Raw genomic sequence first — 10,089 nt, forward strand, 5'->3', positions numbered from 1 at the left:
TAACTCTTAGAAACTCAAAGGCAATACTGCAACACCAAGCCATTGAAACCTTAGATGTTCCCTCACTCTTCACATACCTTTCTGTGACCCTATAAAATATTAGCGCAGTAAATTTAATGCTGACTTAATGCCAATTAAAGGCATGTCTCTTAGTTATCAATTTGGTGCAATAAAAAAAATAGGTAGATCAAGTCTGTTGTTGCTGAGGCTACTCCATCTACTCAGGGGATTTGCTTTGGATCAGCCTAGTCCCAGTATCTCTGGACACATATAATTCAAAGATGTACAAAAAAGCAGTCATTGGTCTAAAATCTTATGTCTTGTTTGGGATATGATCAACAATAGAGAAGAATACAGACTGGTATTTCCAGTTCAGTCTCTTTAAACACAAAGAATCATAGAATCATAGAATGGTTTGGTCTGGAAAGGACCTTAAGGTCATCTAGTTCCAACCCACCTGCCATGGGCAGGGACGCCTCACACTAAACCCAAGGCTCTGTCCAACCTGGCCTTGAACATTGCCAGGGGTGGAGCATTTACTACTCCTTTGGGCAATCTGTTCCAGTGCCTCACCACCCTCACACTAAAGAACTTCTTCCTTATATCTAACTTTAACTTCTCCTGTTTAAGTTTAAACCCATTACTCCTTGTCCTATTGCTATAGTCCCTTATGAAGAGTCCAGCATCCTTATAGTTCCCTTTCAGACACTGGCAGGCTGCTATGAGGTCTCCACGCAGCCTTCTCTTCTCCAGGCTGAACAGCCCCAACTTTCTCAGCCTATCTTCATATGGGAGGTGTTCCAGTCCCCTGATCACCTTCATGGCCTTCCTCTGGGTTTGTTCCAACAGTTCCATGTCCTTTTTATGTTGAGGACACCAGAACTTTATACAGTACTCCAAGCAGGGTCTCACCAGCGCAAAGGGCAAGATCGCCTCCTTTGACTTGCTGCTCACGCTTCTTTTGACGTAGCCCAGGATATGGGTGGCTTTCTGGGCTGTGACTGCACACTGAAGCTCATGTTCAGTTTCTCATCAACCAACAACCAACACCCCCAAGTCCTTCTCCACAGGGCTGCTCTGAATTACTTCTTCACCCAACCTGCAGCTATGCCTGGCATTGCCCTGATCCAGGTGTAGAACCTTGCACTTGGCTTGGTTGAACTTCATGAGCTTGGCATTGGCCTACCTTTCAAGTGTGTCAAAGTCCCTCTGGATAGCATTCCTTCCCTCCAGTGTACCAATCGAACCACACAGCTTGGTGTCACTGGTAAACTTGCTGAGGGCTTGTTCAATTCCACTGTCCATGTTGCCAACAATGATGTTGAACAGTATCAGTCCCAACACTGACCGCTGAGGGACACCACTTATTACAGGTTTCCATTTGGACATTGAGCCATTGACTGCAACTCTCTGCGTGAAGCCATCCATGCAATTCTATATCCACCGAGTGGTTTATCCATCAGATTTATGTCTCTCCACTTTAGAGACAAGGATGCTTTGCTGGACATGCAATATGTGGACCACTATCAAGCTATTTGTCTTTCCCTACACTGCAAAATCAATTATTGTATTTTAACATCTAGGAACTGTGAGTTATTTGCAAAGATAACTTTGATTCAGTCTCAAATTCATGTTACACTCCCGCATGGAAAAGTACATCACACAAGTTTCTCTTTGTCCAACAGCTTTACATTACCTGAATCTTCACACCTTGTTCCCAGTATTACACCACTGTTTCACCAGACTGTGGTGATCGAAGATTTGACTTCAAGGAACACCACTTCTGAAGGAGGAAAATTATCTACAATTTGGGTAGTATATATATAAAGCTATGGTATATAACTGTGGAGATCCCATCTGTTTCTCAGTAAATATTTTCTGAGAGTTCATTGCCAAAACTACTATTTGCTGAAAGCAAAATATGTTTTTCTGGGTATGAATAGATATCTTTCACAGTCACAGGTAACTCAACATAATGCTATGCCTGTGGTCAGTTTGAATATACAAAATGTAATGTGTTTTCACAAATGCTAATTTGTCATTATTGTTTCTACATGGATAAATAGAACATTATTAATATCTAGTTGCTATTTACTGGTCACTGCATCATACATCACTAGTTTTAGATTTGCAGCTGAGAGTAAGGAAAATAATAAAATTGGTATGATTCTCACTTCTTTGGAGTAGGTATTTTATGACTTGCAGTTTGTAAGATTAGCCAGAATAAAAGTCAGAGTTTAGTTTGTTTCGATTTTTTTTTTTTCTGGAATTTCAGAGGAATAAAAAAGAGGCTGGGGAATTGATTAAAAATACGCAACTTAAATTATTTTATCATAATACCTCAAAACACAACAACTGTCTTCCACAAAAAAACTCTATAACCCCCCAAACTTTCATATTAAAATAAATAAAATATGTAATTGTTCTCATCAATAACCATTGACAGAGCTAATTACAGTACAGCACACCCAGCCTTTGGTATATCTGAGAAATCTCACTTTAATGAAATTACATGGGTCTCAATTACCACAGAATTATGCATTTACTATCAGTAGTCCTGAATTTTTCAGTCCTTAGCTGCTCATTGCCACTTGCAAAACTAACAAACAGTCAAAATGTTTGAATCTGAAAAACAGATCATGGGCATGTCAATTTTTTACCTATGAAATCTTTGAAAAGAAATCATCACTTAAGATGAGTATGCTGTATCTTCAGCAAATACCTGAGAACCCAAAAGACTGTAATTGTTATACTGCAAAAAGAAAGAGGCTGTACACTTATTAATACCTGTCCTATTTTTCTAACCCTGTCATTTTGAGCTCTACCAATTGTATATTACAAATTTAACAAGTGAAGAAATCTGCACCACCCTTAGTATAACTCTTTGGGAACATTTTATACTCTGGTAAGTACACATTATTTCCCAAGCTATCTGTGTCAGCAATTGTACATACCTTCTGTAATTACCATGTTAATAATTTTGAGTCCAGAGATGCAGTATTTGATTGAAGCTTTCCTCCTCTTTGGCTATCATTTACCACAGTGTCACACTGCTTCCTCCTTTTGTGGTATGCATACAAGGTACTATAATGTAAAATTTGAAGGTAAGGCAAGAACAGACAATCCAGTAGTAAAATTTGTGCTTCTTTTGTGGCGGGTTAATCTTGGCTGGACACCAGGTGCCCACCAAGCCACCCTATTACCCAGCTACTCAGCAGGCCACGAGGGGGAGAAATTAAGATGGGAAAAACCTTGTGGGGTCAAGAAAACGACAGGTTAATAATGTCACAAATAATAAAACAAATGTCACACACAGAAACAAAGGAAACCAAAATATTTCTTCTCTACTTCCCATTAGTAGGCAATGTCCAGCTACTTCCCAAGAAGTAGGGCTTCCGTACACATAGAAGTTTCTCCAGAAGACAGTATGAATGCCCCAGAGTGGGTGACAAAAAGGACTGTGATGATTGACCCTGAATGGATGCCGGGTGCCCAGCAAAGCCACTCTGTCACTCCCCTCCTCAGCTGGACAGAGGAGAGAAAATATGATGGAAAGTTCATGGGTTAAGATAAGGGCAGAGACAGATCAGTCACCAGTTACCTACATGGGCAAATCAGACTCAAATCAGAGAAATTAGTGTAATTTATTACAAATCAAATCAGAGTGGGATAATGAGAAGTAAATCCAAACTTTAAAAACACCTCCCCCCCACCCTTTCTTCCCAAGGTTCAACTTCACTCCTGATTTTCTGTGCCTCCTCCCATCCAGTGGCACAGGGGGGAAGGGGAATGGCAGTTGTGGTCAGTTCATCACATATTGTCTCTGTCGCTCTTTCCTCCTCAAGGCAAAGGGAAGACCCTCACATTCTTCCCCTGCTCAAGGGTGGGGTTCCTCCCATGGGAGACAGTCCTCCATTAACCTCCGATATGAGTTCTTCCCATAGGCTACAGTACAGGCTGGCATTGCCTCTTTTGGATATAGGGGAAGCTTCTAGCAGCTTCTCACAGAAACTACCCCTGTAGGCCCCCTCCCCTTCCACAAAACCTTGCCTTGCAAACCAAATACATCTTTGCATTCCCCACACATGACCATATGGACACACAAAAGCCTGAAGCAAAAATGATCAGCTGCTATTGAAGATGTAACACTGATTGCTAGCAATGAAAGTGTGCTCCCTGGACAGACAGCAGTAATAAAAACAGGCCACCATTCAGGGCCCATCTAGCTATTGCTTTTAAAGGTAATTGCTGCATCTGCTTCTTGATGTAATTTTAAACCAGTGTAAAGATCTTTCTTCTGTCCCACTGAATGGCAAGCAGCACCAAGTAAAGAATGAAAGGGTGCTGAACACAGCTATACTGGAGTGCACTATGAGGTCAGAAGTGAAGTCAGAAACAGCTGCTTTTTCAATAGACTCATCAGAGTTTCTCCATGCTCGCTGCACTTGCCCACAAGACTCCAGCACAGACTATTGTGTTGTACTTTTTTTTGCTGTGGGAACTTCACTCTTAAGACACAAATGGACTGGCTTAACTATTAAGTGTCAAAGAAATTGACTATAAGGGCAGGGGAAAACAATTTTAAAAATTTAATTAGCTTTCATCCTATGATCATTCTGTGCGTAGTTCAGATTGCTTCATTTAAGTCAATGAAATTCTGATGAGGAGAGATGTATTTTTCCACCTTAGCAGCTTATTCATATATTAGAGTAGTGCTAGCAACAACCTCTGCTTTTGCATGAAGATTTATAGTCTTCTGACAGCCCCTCCTATACAGAATGTGATAACTGTTATAATCTGCTGTGCTATATACATATCCACTGATTTTACATCAAACTACTGCTTGCAGTCTGGATGAAACAAAACAGTTGGGGTTTTTGTTCGTCCATACAGATGTTCAGTAACACTTCTTGGATGTAAATAAGAATATAAAGCATTGGGTAGTCCTTCATTTTTCCTCTATTACTCACACAGTAACATTGGTGTTAAAAAATACCTTTTGCTCTGTGTTTATCTCCTTACCCTAATGCCCCGGGAATACGATTGCCTTACCCAGAGATAGGGGAAACATCCAGGATTCTCACCTAACCATGCAACCTATTTCACATTTCATTGGTTGTGTGAATGAGCTGTGAAAATTGCTTCCTGTTTCTCTAAAGTATCAGGACAGTGGTTTGTATGGCAGAGGCTACCTCTGGTTACATGAAATAAAACTTCTCCACTGAGTTAATTTCAAAGTTTTAAAACTCCCACATATCTTGTTAAGTTTGAACAAACCTTTTCTGCCCTGTGAATACTTGTTCCCAAATGAGAGGCATTACAGATACCTCTTGTTTACAGCAAGCTATCTAGAGAAAGGAAGAAACATAATGAAAAAAATAAAACCCCCAAAACAACAACAACAACAACAAAAACAAACCCAAACAATCAAGAAAACCTACCAGAAGAAAACACACAGCTTTACTCTTTTCTGATAAGTGTAGGCTTGGCTTTCCCAGACTGAGAGGAAGCTGCTTTCAATGTATCAGGGGACACTTGATTAAGGACAATCTATTTTAGTAAGAAGCTGTTTTTGTCTAACATTAAACGCACATAAAAATAATACCTTAAATAACAGTACTGGAAACCTAATTTTGAAAGCTGTTAGGCACTTCTCATCTTTTCTATACTAATATCCTTCCACCTCACTGAGATATTAATCATATTTGAAAGAATATAGTAAGTCTGACAATATTTAAAACCCATGAAATGTAAAATCACAGATTCTACTTAAATCCAAGAAACTATATCTGTTTCCACTAAGTCTAGAGCACATATGGACTGTGTATTTACTTGAGAGTATCCAGGTTTAGGACTTTCAAAAATAAAAAAAAATTAAAAAAAAAAAGGAAGTCAAATACTGTGGAGCTCAATTCTGTACAGTGGAGTGGCTGAGAGCAGTGAGATTTGGGAAAATATTTATATAGAGATTAGGTTCGGTTTAATCCCATAAAAGCCAAAGGAACTTAAAGCAACTGTGAGTCCAGTCCTTTGTTCAAAGGTATGTGTACAGCCCTGAATGACCAAAACCATACCTGCAGTACACCTGCAAATTGGTGCTAAGGCTGCAGCAGCCTTAATGACTTCTGCCTAACTTTAGTTCTGAAGGGTTCACTCCTTACTTTCTCAGGTGGGTTTGTTCTGTGTTTTTTTTTCCTGTTGAAAACTAGCTGATTTTATTTTTTAATGAAATCCATTAGAGACAGGAAAGTAAGTGCTGTAATAGCTCATCCTAGTTATTTATTTTGTAGACTGAGAGATGGCAAGATAGCTGGAGGAATAACGCTGGCATAACACTTGCACAGAGGAATATCAGAAATTCTGTAGTCCAAGCTTTGAACTGACAAACCATGTAATTTACAAATAAAAGTGGGGGGAGGGCGTGAGGATGAGCAGGAAGAGAGGAATGGGGTGGAGGCTGTGGATTTGAATAACCTGTATTCAAAAATATAGTTACACCATCTCTCCATGACACATCACATTGTCAAGAGAGACCCCAGGTAAAAAGGGAAGAGAAATTTTATTCTATTTCAAATATGAAATCCTGCATCACTGATAATATGAATAATAAAACAGTATTTGAATGATTTAACCTAATACCAAGCAAATTAATATTTTAATCGATGGGTTAACCAGCAATTGAGTGGAAAAAAAAATAAATCTCAGCTCTACAAAATTAAATTATGAGGTAAAATTCTTCTTTGACCTTCCTACCTGTCCTTAACTGTCAGTAAGGCATGAATTTTGTGTTGCAATTAAGATACAAAAAACCCTGCTTAAAATACAATAGTCATAGAAATGGAATTTATACTTTTAGTACTAGAAATTAAGGTAGCTTGTACATTATTCAGGAAGAAAGTAGAGATTTCTCTCCATGCTACTCAAACCAACTTTCCCATGGCATGAAGCCTGGTGCTCACCATGTCAACAGAGCATTGGGAACAAGCACTAACTTGACTTCAGCTGATTTCCAGACAAAACACCTATCATTATATGTGTAAGGTTCAGTGATTTTGAAACATATGTCTTTAAGCCTAAAGATCCAGTTCTTCAGATGTGACATGTAGAGGAGGGTCTTCCAAAGAAGGGTCTTCCAATAGTGGCTACTGCAGTATTCTGATTCTGAGTAAATCTAAAAATATGGCCAGAAAGCAACATTCTGCTCGATGCATGCCTCTAACTGTGAAAGCAAGAGAGATCAGGAGATGTAGGTACTAGGGAGTGGAAAGGTACTATTCTGTTTCTTTAACTGAGGAAAGGAATCCAACAGTCTAACTCCCCAGTGAGCAAGGCTTATTTGATTCTAGTGGAAACAACTGAAATTTCAGCACCAGCAGAGCTACTATTTTTCTTTCAGACTTGCTGAGAATATCTAGCAGTGAGTAACTCTTAATCAGATTGTTTATTCACATTAAAAGTCAGTGCAGGTCACATTGTTTGCTCGGTGCCATTTGGTCTGCACTTAGCCCTTCCTGAACAGGAAGTCCTTAAGATTAAAGATTGTATTTTTATGGTCCCATGCCTGCTTACCCCAAGCTATTACCTGAAGAGCAATGCAACCAGGACTCAGTTTCTAGCAAGGATATTAACAACCATTAATGTGTGTGTATGTCAGGATGAAAAATAGGAGGAAATCAAAGTAAAGCAATATGGTGAAAGCAAAATTGAAAGAAACAGCAAAGTGATTGTTCACAATATTGGGAATAAGGTGCATTCAGACAGAGGTATTTTCTCTCCAGAGGTCAGCAGAGTGCTAGGTCACTAGAATGTATTTAAATTCAAGCAGCAAATGTGATTTAAACGTCCCAAAGCTATTTGCCACTGGACATACATTTATGTACATTTTATAAGCTATAAGGAATCTAAGGTGCTTGTAGTTCAGATAAGCTGGGCTTTTTCCTCAGCATTGCAGAAACCTTGTAGTGGCACAAGAGTGAAAAAGAGAACTAATCAGAGTGAAAGATATGTCTAGAAAATAATTCTGGCAGTTCCATTATTATATGGAGATTCATAATTTGCTTTTATATTTCTCTATAACTTACTCAAAGACTTAAATAGTTAACATCTTCAATGAACTGGCATTTGAAATTAAAACAGCTACATACTGTTTCAGTTTTGCCACGAAATCAAGAAGATCTTTCTGAACAATAGTACTGTGGCCAGTATTTGCACAAGCAAACTGAACTTGAATACCTATGTTCAGTATTGAATATGTGTATCAGGTGTCATTAACACACTGTCTGAGTCAATGGGGCTCTAGAGCAACAGCATGAGATGCATAGACGGAACTGCAGGCTGGATGCTTAGCTCATCCAATGTCCAGTGCATGCAGCATGTGAGACAGAAGTCACTGCCAGGTGGACAGTTGTAGCTCCTGATCTCAGCACACTGGCTGCAAAAGAAGTCTGAGGCTGCAAAGCCACCTGTACCAGCCCTGTGCATTGCCAGGTCCTGATAGCAATTGTCATTGCTATCAGGAGTAGATACATGATCACAGGTCTGTTAAATTAGCTAGCATATGTTTATACAGGGCTTTATTATGCCAGATTTGCAGTGACTGTGGGAGGACAGCCAATATTCAATCCAGAATAAAGCTACATTGTAATTCAGCTATCATTTTCAGCCAGCATTTCCACCAAATTAAGTAGTCCCCGCTTCCCATTACTGCAGTCACCACTTCTCACTCCCACAGTTTTATTCCTTGTGGCAACACCATGTTTATTCAGACAGCCATGAAGTCCTAGGCTAAATTAACTTTTTCTTTTCTTTTCTTTTCTTTTCTTTTCTTTTCTTTTCTTTTCTTTTCTTTTCTTTTCTTTTCTTTTCTTTTCTTTTCTTTTCTTTTCTTTTCTTTTCTTTTCTTTTCTTTTCTTTTCTTTCTTTTCTTTTCTTTTCTTTTCTTTCTTCTCTCCTCTCCTCTCCTCTCCTTTCCTTTCCTCTCCTTTCCTCTCCTCTCCTCTCCTCTCCTCTCCTTTCCTTTCCTTTCCTTTCCTTTCCTTTCCTTTCCTTTCCTTTCCTTTCCTTTCCTTTCCTTTCCTTTCCTTTCCTTTCCTTTCCTTTCCTTTCCTTTCCTTTTCTTTTCCTTTTCTTTTCTTTTCCTTTTCTTTTCCTTTTCTTTCCTTTTCTTTTTTCTTTTCCTTTCCTTTCCTTTCCTTTTTTTCTTTTTTCTTTTCTTTTTTTTAATTTTCTTTTCCTTTCTTCTTTTCTCTTTTCTTCTTTTCTCTTTTCTTTTCTTTTCTCTTTTCTTCTCTTTCCTTCCTTCCTTCCTTCCTTCTTCCTTCTTCCTTTATTACTGGTTTTCACATAGGCAAGTTCCTAATGTTCTTCATTAAAGAAGAGAGGGTGTAAAGAAGGGGATGAGCAGGTGGAGAGTGCAGGGCTAACTGCATGAATTTAGAGCCACCGTTTGAGTGGTACAGGCAGACAGTCCATCTAACATAAAACCTGCTGGTATGGAGATAAACTATTGATGAGAGACATATTTTATTTGTTGTAAAATTCTGCATGGTGGAGAAATTTTCTGTTAAGATGATCAGGTGGTTTTCTGTCTCCCAGTGCTTTTGGAATAATGCAAATTATAAGAAATAGATGGATTTAGTACTGTGGTATTCAATTTTACAGGCATTTTTCAAAATAATTTCTGTCACAGTCCACAATTTATCTGCTAGAAGACAGAACTTAATGCCTTGATGAGTACTGGAATCTCATATTTATATATTAAGGCAGTTAGGAGCTAGAGTATGAATAGGAAGTCTGGAAGCAGGGCTAAAATCCTCAGTCCTCCCCAAAGAATACATCATGCTAGTAGTATGTATCATTCATTATAAAAGAATAATCTCCAGCTCCAGTAGTTACACAGAAACATTATAGACCAAGATAGAAGAATCCTGTTTTCCTTTAAACTTCTTGCAAATGTTCAGCTCAAAATAATAGTTTGTTCTTAAGTAGAGGTAAAGGTTTAAATTCTACAGATATTTATTTGCACTTAAGCACCTCAGACTCCCTCTTCTATCAGATGTTTGCAAAGTAATGGCTTCACTAAGCAAATGG

The sequence above is a fragment of the Neopsephotus bourkii genome, unplaced genomic scaffold (assembly GCF_033783945.1).
Source record: "Neopsephotus bourkii isolate Nb327-2 ecotype Australia unplaced genomic scaffold, CSIRO-AGI_Nbou_v1 NB_1760, whole genome shotgun sequence".
Classification (NCBI taxonomy): domain Eukaryota; kingdom Metazoa; phylum Chordata; class Aves; order Psittaciformes; family Psittacidae; genus Neopsephotus; species Neopsephotus bourkii.